Below are 21,446 nucleotides of genomic sequence, written 5' to 3' on the forward strand. Positions count from 1 at the left end.
ATTTTGGAAGTTTTCCCAAATTCCTAACTTATTTTCACGAACTGGCTTAGAAGTCAGACCTACTGAAATTTAGACGAGTTTGAGAACTCTTACGAACTTCACTATTTGGGCTGACTTCAAAACGACTTCTTAATACCCAAATTCATCCCGAATGGATTAATATAGCTAAAATATCAATTTAATACTGGTTTTCATACATTCACACCTAACTCAAATTTACGGGATTTTACATTTAAGAAAATACTAAAGCTCAATTTAGTATCTTTAGAGATAGAAATAAACAGTCATGTATCTTTTTGCCTTATTAGTTCATCTGAAAAATTTCATAATTCAACTTTAATGGTACTTTCACCGGATCAAAAAAAGAGTCCACATAGCCATTTGCACACCCCTTAAGAAAATACTAACTCCTAGACAAAAAGAGGTAATTTTTAACTAAACTATTCCTAATTAAATAAACACTGGGATTTGATCTTATAACACTTAATCGGGGCAAATCTGAAAAAATAAGGTTAGTTTTATTTTTTGATTTGATAAGTGGACACTTTTTTGACTAAAAAAAAAAAAAAGCTAAGTGAACACTTTTTTAGGAACAAAGGCAACTTGGCATGAAATAGTAAAGTTAGTCCAGTTTCAACTATATGCTTGTGTTTTCTTTCAGCAATTCCATTCTGTTCTGGTGTGTTAGGACAAGAAATGTGTTTGATGATGCCACAATCTTCCAAATGTTTGATGAATTCAGTGTTTATGAACTCACCACCTCCATCACACTGAAGTATTTTTTATAACCTTTGAGAACTGCCTTTCTACCATTTTCTAAAATTTAAGAAAAATGTCAAAAATTCTGATTTCTTTCTCAAAGGATAAATCCATGAATATCTTGTATGATCATTCACAAACACTACATAATATCTCATATGCTGAGATGATTCAACTGGAGCTGGACCCCACAGATCACAATGAATTTTTAATAAAGGTTCTCTCTCATTTTATTTCTCAACCAAATGGTAGTTTACAACTCTTTCCCAACCGACTACTAGAACAAACTCTGGGCACTTTATTCCGACTACTAACATTAATGCATCTATTTCTACTCAAAATTTGTAAAGACTTTAAACTAGAATTGTAACAACCAGATATTTTTCCAAGTGTCTTGAATTACTTCCTTATTCATAGTTTATTTAATTTTAGCGGTCTTATATCAAAGCAGATAATTATGAAATATATTCATATAATATGTACGTAGATAATTTAGTTGTATATATAATTTATAGAATGTATTTTATGAAAAGGCGGTTAAGGAATAAGTGGGTTAGGCCCATTACTCTAGTTCGGCCACGTTATAATTCCTAAGGGGAAGAGAGGAAATAGAAGGAAAGTATTAACTTGCCTCTAACCTAGAGAGGAGAAAAAAAAGAAAAGAAAAAGGGAGAACGAGCAGAGCATTTAGCAGTTGCTAGCATAACGTGAAGTTTCCACAATTAGGAGAAAATCAGGTACACAGTACTTCAACTTTAGTATTTAAGAATTTTGTTGCTGGATGTTGTACTATTATGTTAATGGTGGCAAGATTTTATTGGGGACTAGTGACTACCTAATATCTAGAGGGGACCACATTGCAAGGATGAAGAATTGTAGAATTTGGCTATAAAATTGATTTCAAAAGGGTAAAAGAAAAATTTGCTTTTTCTGCACATCACGTGCACAAGTGCTTTGTTTAGTGCAATTTTTTTTTTGTTGGTTTCTTTATTTCTTACTTTCTTTCTTTCTATTCCTTCTATTCTTTAATATTAAATTTTCAATGCAATTGTCTTTGGCAATACCTGTGTTATCCGTACATAAAGAAACTATATATTTTACTTAAACTATGGTAAACTTCAAAGATCAATTAGAATGTTTGAATGTTTTTTTTTTTTTTTTGGTTTTCTTCAGCGTGTAAAATAATGTGAAGGAAAACAAAAGTTTTCAAGCCTGAAGTTCCACGTTATAATCACTATATTTATTTTGAGACTACAACATGTATATATATTTACAAAATTGTTTATTAATGGTATTGAAATACAATTTCCACTTTTTAAAAGAATCATGGAATCAAGGTATAGAATGTTGAGATTTAGTTCTAAACCTAAAATTATAGGATTAGTTTTCCTAGGCTAATTTGGAATATTTATTTATGGTATTGAATAGATTGAGGCTATTGGAGATTGTTTGAAGATTTGACACTTCAAGAGAGTTGCGTTCCGGTTATAAGGCAAGTGAGGCTTAAACTCTTAGTTTACTTGCTTTTCATAAAAAGCATATGGTTTGTGTTGTATGTATGCATTTAAACCGTTTAGTTCGTGTGAGTGGGCAAGCATGATCTAAATTGGATAATTCTAAGTTTCTAAAGTAATGACCGTATGAGTCCTTTAGCGTAAATTCGCTTAAATAGATACTATTTATATAAATGTAAAGTTTGGAAGTGGTATTGATTGGATGTATGTTCCACTTATCGTATCTTCAGAGGGGCACACTTCCATAGGTCCCATTGATGTTCAGTGAGAGATAGATGCAAGAATCTTAAGTGACCCGGGTAAGATGGGGGTAAATAATGCCCTCTCCTAAGACAGGTAAGACATAGACAAATACGTACTATGTCCCGAGCATAGATTCGATTCGAGTGCATCTATTGCTCGTCGGGTAAGATTGGGGTAAATAATGCCTCTCCTAAGACGGGGTAAGGCATAGACAAATACGTACTATGTCCCGTGAGACTACATTCGTATTCAAGTATTTCATGTATTGCTCGTCCGGTAAGATGGGGGTAAATAATGCCCTCTCCGGAAGAGGTAAGACATAGGTAAATACGTACTATGTCCCGTGAGCATAGATTCGCATTTAGAGTATTTCATGTTTTGCTTGTTTATGCTTCATGATTTCAAATTTTAGCTTCGTGTTTGTATATATTTGATATACTTATACCGTGTAATTGCTTTTATGCATTATCGTGGATTTCAAAGACTTTCCCAGTGTGTAAGCCGAGAGTGTCGATGATCTTGTCAGGTCTTTTAGACTCACACTTGTTGATGTTGTATGTGTGCAAGTGTAGTTAACGGTGACATGTGCAGCCGATACTTAATTCATTCCAAATTTTGTTCACGGTTCAAGAGAGGTGAGCCACCATTAGATCATGGCGGCCTTTTCTTCTTTAGTTGACTTAGTAGTATTCCGAGCTACGTCTCGTACTTTTATATTCAAACTAGTAGTTCCATGACTTAGACATTTTTATGGGGTTTATGGGCAAGACTCATTATTTGTATTTCGCTTCCGCACTTTTCTTTATATTATGAGACTTTGTGTATTATTCATTTTATTCATTAATTTTCGCATGATTTTCTTAGGGTTCGCCTTTATGGGTGGTCGTTGTGTGCCGGACAAGGCCTCGAGTGTCGATTTGGGTCGTGACAAGAATGTCCTAATCTAGCATGCCAAATGGTGTGTGATTTCTTCCAGTCTTGTGTAGCAGTTAAGGCAAACAAGTTGTTATCCTCCATTATATAGTCCTTCCTTTTTGGTTTCCTTGGCCAGTAGACTCCTTGTCTTCTTGTCCTTAGCAAAAAAATGAGACTCATCAAATTTAAGAGCGCATAAATTATCCTTTGCAATTTTAGTGACTGATAGTAAGTTCTTATTGATCTTTGGCACTACAAGAACCTCTTTTAGTTTCAGTCCTACTCTAGTTGTGTTTCCAATATGAGTAGTGCCTAACTTAGAACCATTTCCAATAATAATCTTATCAGAACCATTATAACTCTTAAGTTCAGACTGATTACCTGAGTTATTAGTCAAATGACTAGTTGCACCTAAATCCATATACATTGCATCATCTGTATTGGCTGGATTCTGCATATTCATAGCACTCAAGGCAACTCATCTATTGCCTGATATGAATAATCCCAACTGTAGAAATACTTTAAGGCAGTGTGGTTATCTCTACCACAAATTTGGCATGACTCAGATACATCTTTTCCTTTGTTTTGAGTTCCACCTGAATTGTTTTGATTATTTTGATTGTTGTTTCCTTGGTCAGCAGGTTTGAAACCTTTTCCCTTTGAGTTGAAGTTATTGTTTCTTCTGCCTCTTTGAGAGCAGTATCCTCTTCCTCTACCTCATTGAGCAGAGAATACCATGTTAAAGTTTATTGAGGCACTTCTTCTTCATCCTCTTTCATGTCAAATCCTCTGAGTGCATTGACAAAATGATTTAGAGTAGGATAGGGTGCCTTACCTAACATGACAGTTCTAAAAGTCTTGTATTTGAGGCCTAAACCTCTAACAAAGTTGATCACTCTGTTGTCTTCATTAACAGGCTTGTGTATGGCTGCAAGTCCATCACAGATGCCTTTGAACTCACTAATGTAATCATCAACCTTTTTGGTTCCCAACTTAACATTATGCAACTGTTGTTTAAGTTGAAACTCCTTATCTTTGGTTGCTTAAAGATAGGCTTCCTCCAAGCACGTCCACATCTCTTTAGCAGTAGCGCATCTTACTATAAGATACATACTCTCTTCTATCAGAGTTCTTGAAATCCAACTTCTAAGCAAAACATCTTTCTCCTCCCAATTTTCTTTACTGCTATTGTTTATAGTTTCTCCAGAACTACTTTGAATAGTTTTTCCAGTTTCCTTCACAGATGATGGTGCGGTTGCATCTTCCTTGATGAGATCTGTCAATCTCATCACCTAATAAGTTGCAACATTTGTGTCCTCCAGATCAAGTAGTTTGTTGGCTTAAGTTTGATGAAACATGAGGCCATAAGATGGTGTTGTGATGAATTTAAAAGGGTATTAGTAGTAGGTATGTTTGGAGCCATTGAGAGTGGATAGAAAAGAATAGTTTCAAGGTTTTTACAACTTAAGCAGCAAGAAGAGTTCTAATGCTTTGAAGAGTTCTAATGCTTTGATACCATGTAGAATTCTCAAGCTAACTCAGAGGAAATGCTTTGTTATTGATGATGAGAAACAGTCGAGTATATGTGCTCCATTTATAGGAGTGAAATACATAGAGACCTTAGCCTACTACAAATGAAATACAAGAGTTCTATTCAAGCTTAACAATATATACCACCTAAGACTTATCATGAATTAACTAAATAAAAGTGGTTGAGTACAACTATGACTCAAGTAGTTGTAGTAAATGAAACAAAGAGAGTACATGCGCTCCATTTATAGGAGTGAAATACATAGAGACCTTAGCCTACTACAAGTGAAATACAAGAGTTCTATTCAAGCTTAACAATACTAGCTGAGACTTACCATGAATCAACTAAATACAAGTGGTTGAGTACAACTATAACTCAAGTAGGCGGATATGACAACTATACACTATGTATATCCTTGTGTATATCCGGTATATCAGGATCCTTATCTTCAACAAATTTGACTAAACTGTCCCTAATTAAATAGGTATTGCGATTTGATCACATTGAAATTAATAGGGGCAAATCTGAAAAAATAAGATTAATTCTTTCTTGATTTGATAAGTGAATACTCTTTTGATTAAAAAAACAAAAAGGCTAAGTGGACACTCTTTTTGATCCGGAGGGAGTCGTAAATATATGTGATATGTCGAATGATCAATACTTGGACCCCAAAGCATTAAACGAAATTAGGTGGGTGCTTTGAGACGTGTGAGCATTGCATATCCATGGTTGCCTTCACAATTAATTTACTTACATTTGATTTCAGTCGATTATTCTGATGGCAGTATATGTCTCCATCTCATATTGTCCTTTAAGAGTACTTCATAAAAGCCCGTCCTTTATGGAAAGAGACTGCATTTGCAATCAATCTCAATATATTAAATGAAACAACCCTGTAATTAGTTCTCTCTTTTTTAAATTATTATGTGCCTTTATTTGACATGCCTCTACTGGATTACCAATAAAAAATGGCTTCCTATGTTTTTTAAACGTCAAAATACTTTTAAACAGATTTAGTTCGCTGGAAGACTAATGTTTGGGAGTATGTTTTACTCTGAACTGTATCTAATCCATAAGTAGATATATATAACTCAAGGTCGAGTTTGCGAAAATTAGGAAAGTACTCCCTTCATCCCATAATAATTGTCACCTTAGGAAATCAAGACAAAAATTGACTAGTTTTTTCCAACTCCACCCTTAGGCAAAAAATGACAAGTTAAAGTAATATCTAAATGATGATTGGACAAGCCACATAGTAACTTGGTATTGTTCGATTCCCAATATAAATAGAATTACTATTTGTGCATGCTCTAATCAGGAGGAAAAAATAATTTATTTTTATACATAGGGTAATTTAGTAAACTTTACATTGCATTATTAGTTTCTTAATATGTGTGTTTTTTGGCTAAGGTGACACTTATTATGGGACGGAGGAAGTAGTAGTTGATGACATAATTAAAAAATTTGAAGACAATAAATTTGAATTACTGTAACATAAAAGCAATTCTCTGATCTTTGTTTGGGTGGAGAGAAAGGCAATGGGGGAAGTAAAATTTGTTTCTTTCTCCTCTATCTAAGTGATGAAATTGAGACCTTAACAAGACATTGAAAAGAAGGTTGGTCGACCACTAATTTAGGCTTTTCAGAATTGCCTAAATTGTAGCGTGGTTAATTTACAAAAGTCAACTAAACTTGACTTTAGAGCCAGCGCGGCACCTCCCTAATTATAACTAACTGCCAACTAAATTTCATTCCTCCATTGGCCGACCATTAATTTAGTTTCCAATTTCTTCTCTATAAAAGGCCTAAGGTCTCATTAGCTTTTGTACACAACACTCAAGCCAATACATTTGTAATATATCGTCCTTATAGCTTCCCTCACTACTCACTAGTATTTCATCTTCCTCAATTTTTGTAACAATGGAAATGGTTGGAAAGATTGCATGCTTTGTGGTTTTGTGCATGGTCGTGGTTTCACCCCATGCAGAGGCACTGACCTGCGGCCAGGTTCAACGGCTTGCACCTCGCCTCCCTTATCTACGGGGGTAGCGGCCCTCTTGGGAGGGGTTGTGGGCGGAGTTAAAGGTCTTTTGAGTCTTCCAAGACCCCGCGGATCGCAAGACAAAGATGCACTTGCACGAAATCGACCAATTTGCTAATTCTATTAAGGGCATTGATGCCAGCAAAGCCGCTGGTCTCCCTGGTGCTTGTGGCGTCAACATTCCCTACAAGATCAGCCCCTCCACTGACTGTTCCAAGTACGTTAATTATTCACTTGCTTCCAGCTAGATCTATTTATAATATCTCTTAGTATATAACTTAAATTTAATTGGAGATTTAACTTATATACACCCATAATTTTTTTTAAAAAAAATTGTACTATAATCTTATTTTTACAGTACTTAAAAGTTGGATAATATTTGGGATACACAGTGACCGATTTCTGCTACATAATTATATGTTATATCGTCTAGCATGTGACAAAATGCTGTGTACTCACATACTATCAATGTAACATAATGAAGTTACACCAACAGTAGCAAAAATTAGAAACTTCACGTCTCTATGCTCCCTATGTGAGAAGACTATGGGTTAATGTATTGGTTTTAATTTGGCAATGCAGGGTCCAGTAAGGCACATAAAAGATCAGTTCTCCACCGTGTGATTTGGTAGTAGCGCAATCATGAGGAGAAGAATAAGGATGGATAGTGGAGTGCTTGTGATCCTGCTTTGGATCCATGTCTATGCTTTAATTATCAGTTGTATCTTTCTCTTTTTATGTGTGTCTTTTAATTTGGAGTCATAATCGAGTCTTGTAATGAACCTTGGCGGTTGGTTGTATTACAACCTAATCTTCATAGTAATACATATTCTACTATCCTTTATTCCTATTCTTATCTTCTTCTAAATTTTTTCCCTTTACATTTGCTTAACTGTTATTCATCAATGGTCTAAAATTATTTACACAATCAGCCAGGCTAGACAAGTTCTAATTACACTAATCTTGAATTGATAATCTAAAAGAAGAGATACTATCAGATATTCTTAAACAGAAAACCAGGATACGTAAAGTGGAAGAGAAATTAAATATACAAGAAAAATTAATAATCAATTATAATTAAAATGATGGTAGCTAGATGGAGAAAGACAAGAGGGAAAAATTGTGATGATTTTCTACGTACTACTAAACCGCTTCAGTTTCTGTATATATTGTTGGTTCAAATTTTCAATGTGCTTAGCTTGATTTCACTCCTTAATTTTATTCTCCAATTCTTTCCCAGATAAGAAACCCAAAAGAAATTTCTGGATATAAGAAATTCTTTGCAACTATTATCCTTGTGTTAGTGATGGTTATTGCAACAACTTATAAGGTGTGACGAGTAAACCCACAGGAGGCGCATCTCAACAAAAACGATCAACGGCTGTGATAAATCGTCACGTTATGTAAGCAAATGATAGCAAATAGTAGTGGTGAAAAAGAACAGGACAGAGTCGTTGATAGAATTGACTAGTGAAAAGTGGTTAATTTATGCATATGTTCCTTTTTTGAGGGGAAAAGGGCCTGATTTGCCCCTCTATTATTAGAAATAGTTCACATTTACCCTCCGTTATACTTTCGGCCCATTTTTGCCCTTACCGTTACCTAAGTAGCAATATTTGCCCCCCGTTTGGATGGAAGTCCACCGTGGCAATTAAACTTCCACGTGGCCTGACATTTGGATAGGTCACGCCACGTGACATGCCACCTCACCACCCTCTCCCTCTCCATTTCTTTCTTCTACAAACAAACAAAGCCACCTCCAACCACCATTGAAGCCATGCCCCACCACCATCTCCTCCAACAATTATATCTTCTTTTTTCACTAACCCATCTCACCGGAATCACCATAACCGCCACTACTATCACTTTACCCGACATCTTGTCCATTTATCTCCAACCCAAAAACCTCACAACCATTAAAATTCTTAAAACCCATTTGACAAATCAAGATACTTTTAGATAAAAAGTTTAAATCTTTCAATAACATAAAAGAATGTCTTTTAACTCTTGTAAGCATTAACATCATTGCTAATCTTTCGCTAAATCTTTACGATAATGTGAAAGATTAAGAAAAAGGGGTTTCATCATTGTGTGAAAATACAACATTTGGGTATTGAATGCCTGAAAGTTTTGAAAATAAGAGGGTTATTTCGAATGAATTTGAGGGCGGCGGTGGGAAGGTCGGAGGTGGCTTTGGTTGGAGGTAGAAGAAAGAAATGGAGAGGGGAGAGGGTGGTGAGGTGGCATGTCACGTGGCATGCCACCTCATCCAAATGTCAGGCCACGTGGAAGCTTAATTGCTACAGTGGACTGCCATCCAAACGGGGGGCAAATATTGCTACTTAAGTAACGATAGGGGCAAATTTGTGCCGAAAGTATAACGAGGGGTAAATGTGAACTATTTCCAATAGTAGAAGGGTAAATCAGGCCCTTTTCCCTTTTTTGAGCTATCATTGAAATTTTGTCCTTATTATAGAAGTTGTGCAATCCCTTGAGAGATTACCTTATGACAAAAAGAATAAGATTATTGTGCATCGTTTGCAATAATTTACAAGATTTTAAATCATGATAGAACGTTTTCTCATACAATTTTCAGTTTACTCAAGAGGAACCTTTTAGATAGTGATCTAAAAGGTTTGTAAGTAACAAGCATTGTTTTAAAAGATGTGGGTGTAAGGCGAGGCGTTTTACATACGCCTCGACAGGGCGTAAGCCCGAGGCACAGGGCGTAAGCCCCATGAATTTTTAATTTTTAATATTTTATAAATTAATAAAATAAACACATAAATGAAAAATACATTAAAATTATTTTTTAAAAAATTAATAGAGAAATGTATATATATTTTATTAACATGCTACATTTGCACGACAATTAAAAAAAAATCTTGAAAAGGTGAATGACGTAAATATGCATTACATCAGTAACATGAAGTTGTAAAAATTTATAATAGTCTATCCTAATAATTCAAAGATAAAAATGACAATAATATAAAGTTATTATTTTAAAACCTAAAACTAGATAACAAATTAATACTCATTATAATACAAATAGCCAGAATAGAGTCTTCAAAACATTATCTAATCTAGAGCAATACCAAAAGAAATTTTAAAACTAAAAACTATTTTGAAAAAGATAAATTGAAGAATGCTAAAAAGATTTTGAAGAAAATAAAGCATAAAGAAGGAAAATATAATGCAAGCATGGAAGCATATTAAGAATTGGAAGGCAAAACTCTTTGCTTTGTAGTTTGCACTTTGCATACAAAGATTTAACGTGCATCTTTTACTCCATAAACAACAAAGAGAAAAGATTATGAAATTAGGATAACAATTAGAATTTTTTTTTGACTTTTGAGATTTTTAGTTTGAGATTTTAATATGAGTTAACTTTTGGATATTTACCTTTAGAAAAAAAAAAATTATTAGGTAATTTTGACTCAAATTTGAAAAAGTTCTTGGGGCTTACGCCCCAAATGAACGCCCAGAATGTTGGGACTTACACTTAGGCGAACGCCTGGAAGGTTGGGGCGTACGCCCTGCACATACGCCTGAAGCGTTTTTGATCCGCCTCGCTCCGGAGCTCATACCAAAAAAAAGCCTTTTGAAACACCGGTAACAAAAAATTTAAAATATATACCGTCGCCGTTATCTCATCGAAAGGACTTCATAAACGATTACATTGATGCAAGCAAAAATAGCTACAGTGCTAGATTTTTTATTTTATTTTAATATAATTTACGCCTGAAGGAGACGTAGTCCATTTATTTCATAGCCAAGAAATATACAGGAGCCAGAGGTTATTGCAATGAGCTTCATAGTTTTTTTTTTTTTTTTTTCCTAATTATATGACGCTACAGTGGTAGACCTGTGTTGCTTTTAGGTGCACAAAGGTTTTTTACAGCAGTGTTAATGAAGTGGCAGCCACATAAAAAATAATCTGCCATTTAGTTAACTCTAACCATTGTTTGGATAACCGTAGTTAACTATGTATTTCAATTTCTTATTATGTAGAAAATGCAAGTTTAACGACGATTTTATAATTTTGTATGACAGATAATTACGTGATAAAATGATTTTAAAAAATATTAAAGCTCAATTTTTGTAACTTCGTCATATTTGTGACTTGTTAATTCTTCTGAAATTTTTTGCAATTCAGCTTTAATGGTATTTTAATACAATTATTACAAAATGTCGTGTATATTTAGTAATATTGAATTGGACAATAGATGGTAGTTTATTGATTTGGGTAATACACCTATTTCAGTTAACTTATACAGGTCCCTAGCCCTAGCTAGTAATTTATAGTGCAGGGTAACATTAGATTCTTCACACATAATCAACATCTCAGATTGACATGCATTTATTTTTCAACTGGATATCCACCCGTGCGTCAACTTACTCAACTGAATGAATTAAGGACCACAATATAGTTCATCAACAAAATCTACAATTAATATATGCATATTTCTTCATCAAACTCCATTCAAGATGTCTTTCTTGGCTTGGAGATTAGTAAAGAGGAAGTTTTCATTCTATGAGACGCTTGACAAATTTGGGATACAAATGGATACTAATTGTGTATGTTGTAGAATTCCTCGGGATGAAACTATACACCATATATACTTTTCTGATGGGGGATCTAGCAGCTGGATTATGGCAATATTTTGGTTCTTCTCTTTGGGTAGTCTGTGATTACAAATCCGCTACGAACATGCCTGTTAAATGGTGGTCCATGAAGCCTTTAAATTCTATCTGCCAAAGTATCCTTCAAATAACTCCTATTGTCATCTTTTGGGAAATTTGGAAAGCAAGATGTGCTTCAAAATATGGGACTACCAGAGTCTCCTTTGCTAGAGTGAAGCACCAGGTAATTTATCATATGAAATGGGCCATATCTAAGAATTTGGGCAGCGTTTCTTGGCCATGGCAGTGGCAATCTATTTGTGATCTAGCTTCCTCGCTTACTCCTCATATTGAGACCATTCTTGTTATATGGGTTAAACCTAGGCCAGACTGGATGAAAATTAATATGAATGGTAGTCGCAATGAGGCTAATCGAATAGGGGCTGGAGGAATAGTGAGAAATTCGGATGGAAGCTTGATTATGGCCTTTGGTAGCAATATTGGAGCAGGCACCAGTAATTTATCTGAAGCCAAAGCTGCATCTATGGGGGCTTCCTGGTGTACCTCGAACGGCTTCTCGAATTTTATCCTAGAATGTGATTCTCAATTGATTGTTAATATAATAAAAGGAAAAGTCAGTTTGGCGTGGAATCTGCACGACATCATTATGGTTATTAGAATGATTCTCTCAAGTATTGATTCCGAGATTCAATACTGCTATAGAGAATCAAATCAGATTGCGGATGCCTTGGCCAAATATGGGATAAACAATGCTGAAATCAGGATTTTTGATTCAAAAAGCTTCCTATATCTGCGATCATGCCATATATTCTAGACAAAACTCAACTGCCCTCCATAAGACACAAACATCGCAAGAATAATTTTTTTTGAAAGCTGTTTTTTGGCTATATTTTTCTCAATCTATGGGTTGTGAATTAACCCTGTATAGTTCCCTGATGTAGGCTCGATGGCAGAGGTTTTTTGGCCAAGTCCCCCTCTGCCTCTGTTTTGTATTTTTTTTTTAATCAATAAAAAGGTGGTGCCACTTATTGCGTGAATTATATAAAAAAAATAAAAAATTCGTCATCAACAACAAAATGAGCAAATAGAAATAAACAACTCCAAGTCATAACAACAACAACATACCTAGTATAATCCCATCAGGTGGGATCAAGACCTTACCCCTACCTTTTACGGGTAAAGATGTTGTTTCCGATAGATCCTGGCTCAACGAGAGATGAAAAAACATCAGTACTAATAAGCAGTAATAGTAGCAAGATAATAGGATAACGTAGTAAAAGAAACAATCATATAGTGTTAGAGATAAGAACAATGTTACACCTCGTACTTTTGTACGTTGAGTTTTGTCGAGTACTAGTTGTCCTAGTCTTGGGAAGCGGGACTAATTTTTTGAGGTTACGAGGATAGACATGTCCATCTTGAGTATATAAGACAGTAAAAAACCATGTTTAGTAAGGTTCGGGAAGGTCTAAGACTTGTCGGATCATCGGAGTTAAGTTTCAGCGAAAGTTCAACAAGGTGTCACTTTATGGCGCAATATGTTGCTCTCATAGCACCATCTGCGAGCCGCACACCATGTCTGAGAGACGTAGATGGTGCAGCAGATGGTGACAAAGAATTTTGATGATCAAGCAAGGTCTGCGACATGACATGCGGCTCTCAGACAGTGTCTGCGATGCCCCAGGCCTCGCCACAGATGATGTCCGTGTAGAATTTTCTAGACTACTATAAAAGGACCCACTTCGACCCTCAATCATTTATTTACCATTTTTGGACGTAAACACTTCCAAAACTCTCTCAACAAGTCCTCTTATGATCTAAGACCAAAATCAAGGGCAAACCAAGTGATTTTAACATAAAGAATTCCATGATCATCATTAAATTGTTTTTCCCCTTGTTGTCCTGAATTTGGAGACTTCTTGAAGTGAAGTAATTTCGAATCTAGATTTATCCTTGTGATGAAGGTAAGTTATCACTCCATCTTCATGTTTATCGTATTATTTGGCCATTACACAACTTATGGGAAGGAGAAAATGTGAAAGTAAAGTTCAAGTTGTGCTAGAACTTGTTCTTAGCTATGTTTAAGTTATGAACTGTTCTAGGCTTAATATGGTTGTGATGTTGTTGGGATAGTTTATGCAAATAAAGTTGTAGTATGAAGTTGTTGTAACACCTCGTAGCTTCAGGCGAAGGTTTGACTCATAAGATGATAACATCATGGAACCAATATGAGGGTTATAGGAAGTATTTTGAAAACTAATCAAGTCACAAGAAATGTCTTTGGGCAAAGCAAAGTTGGAAGCCACTCTACGGGGCATGTTTGCAAGTGAGTTTATAGAAGGTCTTACTTCCAACGACCATAACCCCTTTATTAATTATGAATTTGGGAAAACTTCCTGAATGAAAGTCAGTATCCTTTGAAATACCTTTCCAACGGTATATTATGGGGGTCAAGGGGACCTCTGTACAAAAAGTTATGGCCATTTTACCGAAGGATTACGGTCCGTTCACCGATCATGTTATACGAACGTTATACGGCCCATATAATTTTATACGGACCGTATAACTCGTCCGTACTTCGGTGACGCTCCAAATCGACGTTCGTTCAGCCATTATAAAATATGGTCATATTATACGGACCGTATAACTTTATACGGACCGTATAATACGTCCATATAACTCCCGCCCCACTTTTGTATAAATTCAAGCCTTGAGTTCTTCTATTTCATTATTCACAATTCCAAGCCCTAGCAACAATCCAAAACATCAAGGTAAGTCAATCCAAACCCTTCCAACTCAATTCTAACATATATATATATATATATCTAAGCAAGAAATCATTGTTCATAAACTAGGGTTTTCAAGAAAACCCATCTCAAGGTTCAAGAATCAAGATTTAGAAAATCGTCTCCAAAATTCAATTCTTTAATTCAAGATTTTGGAGCATTACAGGTATGTAGGGTTATTATCTACGTGTGGGAACATCATTGTTCTTCCCCACGCCTCAAAATCCATAAATTATGATTCTCTACTAAAACTAGGGTTTCTATACCATGCTCATGATAACCCTAGGCCTATGTCCATGATTATATTATGCATGAATTGCTATAATTCTATCATTGTGTTCTTAATAACTCCATATGATTATTGAGAATCGATCCGTAATCCATGAAAACCCATATCTTGTATTCCATGGGTTCTTGCATGCATGTTTTAGCTAAAATGATTATTCCATGAATATCCTACATGTCTACAAGTTTTCATGCAACTATATAATTACTTTCATGCTATGATACAAGATACACAAATGCTAAATACAAGTTATTTCATGAAACCACGTCTACAAGTTATTTCATGATATCCATGTACAAGCAAGTTATATTCATGAAAACCATGGGCAGCAAGTGCCACTTATTTTACATGTTCATGTTTTTGAGAGTTGCATTAATTACCGAGAAGGCTTCAAATGTACAAACTACGTAGCCACCGTAGGGATGAGGATTGCTCCACCCATGCTTAGGACGATCTCTCATAATGACCGGATCATTTCATAATATTATTAAATCTCATGTCCCTAGCAAGGTATGAGTGTTCACGGGTAGGACGCAAGTACCGCATCATGTTGTCGGTTATATTTATCGCTCTCCCTACTCACGATACTTTACACATGTTATATATGTATATGTACTCATGTTCATGATCATGTTTCGGCTTTCTTTGTTATGTTATTTTCATGTCCCATGTTAATTCTTTCGGTTGCTTTATATACCAAGACATTCAATGTCTTTGACGTCCCTTTATTGCCGGGGCTGCATTTCACGATGCAGGTACGGATTCTGAGTGACGACGGCTCGCTCATTAGGATCCGTACGTACCGATTTATTGGTGAGCCCCATCTCATTCGGGGTTTAGGCATTGTCTTTCTTATTTAGTTTTGCATTTAAAGGTATGCTGGGTGCCTTGTCCCAGCAAGTATGTTACGTGTTTCAGACTCATGTTAGAGGTTTCATAGACAAGACAAGTGTCATGTTAGACTTCCAGAGTTGGTGAGCCGGTTTGGCTCATTTATGATATTGTCCGCATTCATGACTTAATCAAGTACTTATGTTTAATATTATGACTTACTATGCTTTATAAAAGCTCATCAAGCACTTCACGTTATATTTCCGCTCATGTATGCCTCATGATGATTCAGCAAGCCATGTGGTTCGCTCGGTCACATGCAGTCAGGCACCGAGTGCCGTGTTACGCTCAGGCCATGGTTCGGGGCGTGACAGTTGTTGGATTGTTAAGTGAGTTATGAAGATGGAAAAGAGCTAGTGAAGAGTTTGTGGTACCGAAACATGTAGAGGATTGAGTAAAAGAAGCTACATGAATCTTATGCACATAAGATGTTCGACAAAATGTCTAAATGAGTTCTCTTATAAGTTATGAACCCATCGTTGATACGGATAATTCGTTTACTGTAGATAATCATTAGTAGAGCGTACGAGGACTCGTGGGATCCGTATAAGTAAGGTGACAAAGGTATGTTAAGGCTGATCCTTTTCTTTCTTATGGCATGATCTCATTGATACAACCCATACGAATGATACCCATATCGTCTCCATTCCTAGAAATGCTAGAAGCTTATGTTCTTGATTCTCTTATGATATTATTGATCTTTGTCTCATTATTATTAATTTTATTCATTGACGTTGATCTCATCTTATGGATATTGTTCCTTCAAGGTGAGACATGATGATGATGAAAGTTCCATAATGATAATCAGAGGTTTACCGACCTTACATCACTTCGATATATTTATAGCTTTTATTTGGGATCTCATGCATGCTCGATACATATATGTATGTATTTTCTCACACCGAGCCGCGCTATAGTCGGTCGAGGCAGGCACGTAGATGTGCACACCACTGCAGTGGGTAGCTTATGATATTACCCCGGACGCAGGATAACGATGAGATAATGATAACACCGAGCCTATACGGCTAGGTACGATATTATATGTATTTATGAAAATGTTTTTTTAAAAGGGAAGGCATGCATGATATCCGCCTTAAGAGGCAATTAGATGTACAGGTTAATTCTCTTATCTTACATTACCTTCATATCTTTATATGTTGTTTTCCATGCCTTACATACTCGGTAAATTATTTGTACTGACGTCCCTTTGTTTGTGGATGCTGCGTTCATGCCCGCAGCTAGGCAAGGAGACGGTACTGATCCTTAGGCAATCATCTCAACATTGGTACATGAGCACTCCATTGTTCCGAAGTTGCAGCTCATTTTGGTATGATTCTTTTGTGTACATATGGGTATGGCGGGGTCCTGTCCCGTCCTTATTATGTTATGCACTCTATGTAGAGGCTCGTAGACAAATGTGTACAGTTAGTTGTCCTATGACCTTCTCGGTCTATATTTCGTTGTAGCTTTTGGATAGCCTAGTCGGCTTGTATACATGGGCACAGTTTGATGACGTACATATGTATATATCCCTTGGCATGTGTCCCTTACAGTTTATGACATCTAATAGTTAGCATTACGACCCACTCAGGTATGATTATAAGGTATATGTACGTCAGGTAGTGCTCGATAGGTTAGCTCCGGGCGCCGATCATGGCCCTCGGGTTGGGTCGTGACAAACAAGCAATTCAAAGCAAAGATAGAAAGGCATGACAAAATATTATCGAAAGTCAAGGGCCTACAAGAATAATACTACGACTATTAGTATGAAAGGATAAGTAGGACAACACTCAACTACTTACTAACTTTCTGCCTTAATCCTTGTCCTCCATTACCTCCTATCTAAAGTCATGTCCTCGATAAGCTTGACCTGCCATGTCCTGTCGAATCACCTGATCTCCCCAATACTTTTTCGGCCTACCTCTGCCTCTCCTGAAATAGTCCATAGCCAGCCTCTCACACCTCCGCAGTAAGGCATCCGTGCATCTCCTCTGCACATGTCCGAACATCTCAGTCTCACTTCCTGCATCTTATCCTTCACCGAAGTCACTCCCACCTTTTCCCAGATATCTTCATTTCTAATCCTATCACTCCTAGTGCTATATTAATTAGTGTTGATAGGCTAGCTCAGAGAGAAGAAAGTTATTTGTTTCAGGAAAAAGTTACTCTTTTAAGAAAAAAATTTACTCTTTTCAATCAAAGAAAAGAAAGTCACTTTTTTTTCGGAAAAAAAAAAAAAAAAAGACATGTTTTAGAAGAAAAAAGTCACTATTTTTTCCAGAAAAATGTGACTCTAAAAGTTGTGTCTGTTATGAAAAGCTTCTTCGAACATATGTGTATGTTGCGAATAGACTCTTAAGGTATTATAAATACCTGGTATTGCTTTAAGAAGAAGAAATAATTTACAGATTTTTTCTTCTCTCTATTTCTTTTTACAACTCACAAACAATTGTTCTTGTGGGAAATTTCAAATTAATTGTTGTTTTCGAAATTTCAGTTGCTTTGTAAAATTTGTTAGGATTTGTATTGAATTTCCTATCTTAATTGGATTCTACCATAATTGTGTTTTACTTCAAAAGAATTTCTTGGTAGAAAATGTTTTTTTTTTTGTGGAGAAGGACTCTACCACAATTATCCCTTTTCTTTGAGGAGAAGTTTTGCACTTCTATAAATTGAGAACATTCCCTCAAACACAAAAACACATAATAACATCCACCATGTAGTCATCAGGAGAGTTTTGTTTAGGCAGAGATTATTCTCTCAAAAAATTTAATGCTTTTATATTAGTTTATTCATATGTAGGTCAGTTGGCCAAACCATATAAAAATATTATGTTTCTTTTAGTTTAGTTTTCTTTGTCGTCTGACATATTGTGTTTAAGGTTTGTAATTATTAGCTTCCGCATGACGCCCTGTTATTTTGATCCCAATAAATCCTGGAGGAATTCTGCCACCATCCCTGCAACAGTAAAGTGGGAGGCTTAAATTCCTTAAGGACAGAGATTACTAGTCTATCAAAGCTGAGTTTTCTTCCCCAAGTATTATTTTCTAACACCTAGGTCCTAGTATGCAGTGGCGGATCTGAGATATTCTCTGATGGGGTTCGAAAAAAAAAAATGTAGTGCCTGAGGCTTGAACTTAAAACCTCAAGGTGAATTTTGAACCCCCTAAACCACTAAACCAACCCCTACTCTTGTGTTTAGAGTGTTCAAAATCTATATATGTACATAAAACATATAAAAATATCTTATATATACAGTGTAATTTTTTGCCGAGGATGTTCGGGTGAACATCCTCAATGGGCTGTAGCTCCGCCCTGCTAGTATGGCCGCACATCCATCGTTGCATCCACATTTTCCGAAGATGAAAGAGAACAACACAATTAAAAGTATACTAGATAGGTCACGTTTTTATTTTTATGTAAACATTGTACATTTTTCATGACACGTGATTTCTACACAAAAAGGTAGTTTTACACGTGATTTCTATTCTTGTAGAAATAATAATCAGCTCCAAGTCATGAACCACACAGTTAATGTTTTATCTTACACTTACACAACCCATCTATCAGATATTTTGACACTTCTCTCTTCTGAGAAGTCCAGATTGTCATTCGTCCAATTGGTGCATGTGCATCTAAATTATACGCAAAAAAAAAAAAAAAAAAAAAAAAAATTACAGTACAGATATATACTATTAAATATATGTGTACATATTTAAATTTGTAACAAATTAAAGTATATGCCTAACTTATTGATCAATACTTTATAACATCTCTTATCATTTATCAGGACAAAATATTGACACTTCTTATTTTCCAATTTCCCACTGGTGTCCATGAAAAGTACTCCATAAAAAATATATATACTCTCGTCAACCACAAGAGATTGGTGTTCAAATTGTAAGGGGTTAACAAATACATGGACCCTAAAGCATTAAATGAAATTTGGTGGGTGCTTTGAGACGAGTGCGCATGGCATATTCATGGTTGCCTTCACCATTAATTTATTTGATTGCAGTCGATTATTCAGATGGCAGTATAGCCTCCATCTCATATTGTCACTACTAAAAAAAACAGCGAATTTCGACCAAAATTTTCGACCATACGCGGTCGAAAAACGCCAATTTTCGACCAAAATTTCAACCTCAAGGCACGGTCGCTAACAGGTAGGGTGAAATTTTTTTCGACCTCACGTGGTTGAAAATTTTCTACCTCACGCGGTCGAAAATTATTTTCTACCTAGATTACGAAAAATAAAGTTTTCGACCACACGAGGTCGAAAAAGTTATTTTAATTAAAATATTAATAAAAAATTTCGACCGCATGCGGTCAAAATTAGTATTTTATATAAATATTATTTAAAGTTTTCGACCTCTTGTGGTCGAAATATGATAGAATATAAAAATAATAAAAAATTTATTTTCAGAATTTCTACCGCATGAGGTCGAAATTTAGCAATATTGTTGCCAAATTTCTACCGCATGAGATCGAAATTTAGCAATATTGTTGCCAAATTTCGACCTCATGAGGTCGAAATTCAAAATGCTGTCCAGATTTCGACCTCATGCGGTAGAAATTATAATTTCTGGGTACAATTTCGACTTCATGAGGTCGAAAATTGTCAATATCTGAGTGGATTTTCAACCTCATGAGGTCGAAAATACGGAAAAATTCCAAAGATTCGAGGAGTTGCTTTTACGGCGGCCACCGCCAATCTCATTCATCGACCAAATCAACAATGCAATTCATCAACACGTCCAATTCATCAAAATACTTACAATCATAAACTACACATTCTACAATCAAATTCACCTTCAAAAGTACATCTAATTCGAATTAAAACTATAATAAAATATCATATACATATCCAAGAAAACACGGCAATATTACGATCCAAAAGTATACGAATCAAAAAGTATCGAGCGTTGGGTGTTAGAGACATGATCGATTCCTCTACATTATCCTCGTTCAGCAAGGCACCGAACTACGTTGTCCTGTGACCTACGTCGTCGCCCAGGCTGTGACCTACGAGCATCCCGGGACACGGGGGAATATGAAGGGGGCCCCGAATTGAGTAAGTTGTCTATTTGGGCTTGCGCTATGGCGTCACTTGCCTCCGTGGCACTAAGTGTACTTGTTAGTTGAGTAACTGCTTCATTTCTTGGTACTCCTTAGGATCCTTGCCCCTTCGAAGAAGCACCCTCTTTATTATATCCCGTATTTTATACAATGGGATATTCGAGTAGATTGCGGAAAGTTAAGGACAAAGGTTATATTTTTCGGTTTTTGTTAAGAATGCATGAGTTGCATATTCGTATTTTTTATTGGTATGGAGAATTAAGGGTAAATTTGGAATAAGGAAAAATTGGAGGCTAAAAGTTGGGGAAAATAATTTCACGAAATGGCCGAGCGAGGTGGTAAGATCCCGTGGCATGGGTCCCACCCATGGTTGGCCAATTGTCTTGAGCCATGAAGATGTACGTATGGTCGTCTCATATTTGTGGGGGAGACATATATATATATATATATATATATATATATATATATATATATATATATATATATATATAGACAAAGATGACAAGGAGTAAGACAAATTATTCATCTTTTATTACTTAAGAAAAAGTCTAGAAAATTGAAGAAAAAAAGAGAGCCGCAATGGCCACACGCGAGACACATATATATATATATATATATATATGGACATGTGATGAAAAAATCAGACAAGTAGTCATCTTTTGTCCTACAGAAATATGAAAGCAGCAGAAAAAGAATAGAACCATTACATACATTATTAAAGAAGTGGCAGATAGGGTCTAATTTGATAAGTAGAAAT

At 35.7% G+C, this 21,446-nt stretch overlaps 1 pseudogene; it reads left to right on the forward strand.

Moving 5' to 3' along the window:
* The first annotated feature begins 6,771 nt into the window (after positions 1 to 6,771).
* Positions 6,772 to 7,853, forward strand: LOC132049803 (non-specific lipid-transfer protein 2-like; annotated as a pseudogene).
* The last annotated feature ends 13,593 nt before the right edge of the window (positions 7,854 to 21,446 follow it).

This window comes from Lycium ferocissimum, chromosome 3 (genome assembly GCF_029784015.1).
Source record: "Lycium ferocissimum isolate CSIRO_LF1 chromosome 3, AGI_CSIRO_Lferr_CH_V1, whole genome shotgun sequence".
Classification (NCBI taxonomy): domain Eukaryota; kingdom Viridiplantae; phylum Streptophyta; class Magnoliopsida; order Solanales; family Solanaceae; genus Lycium; species Lycium ferocissimum.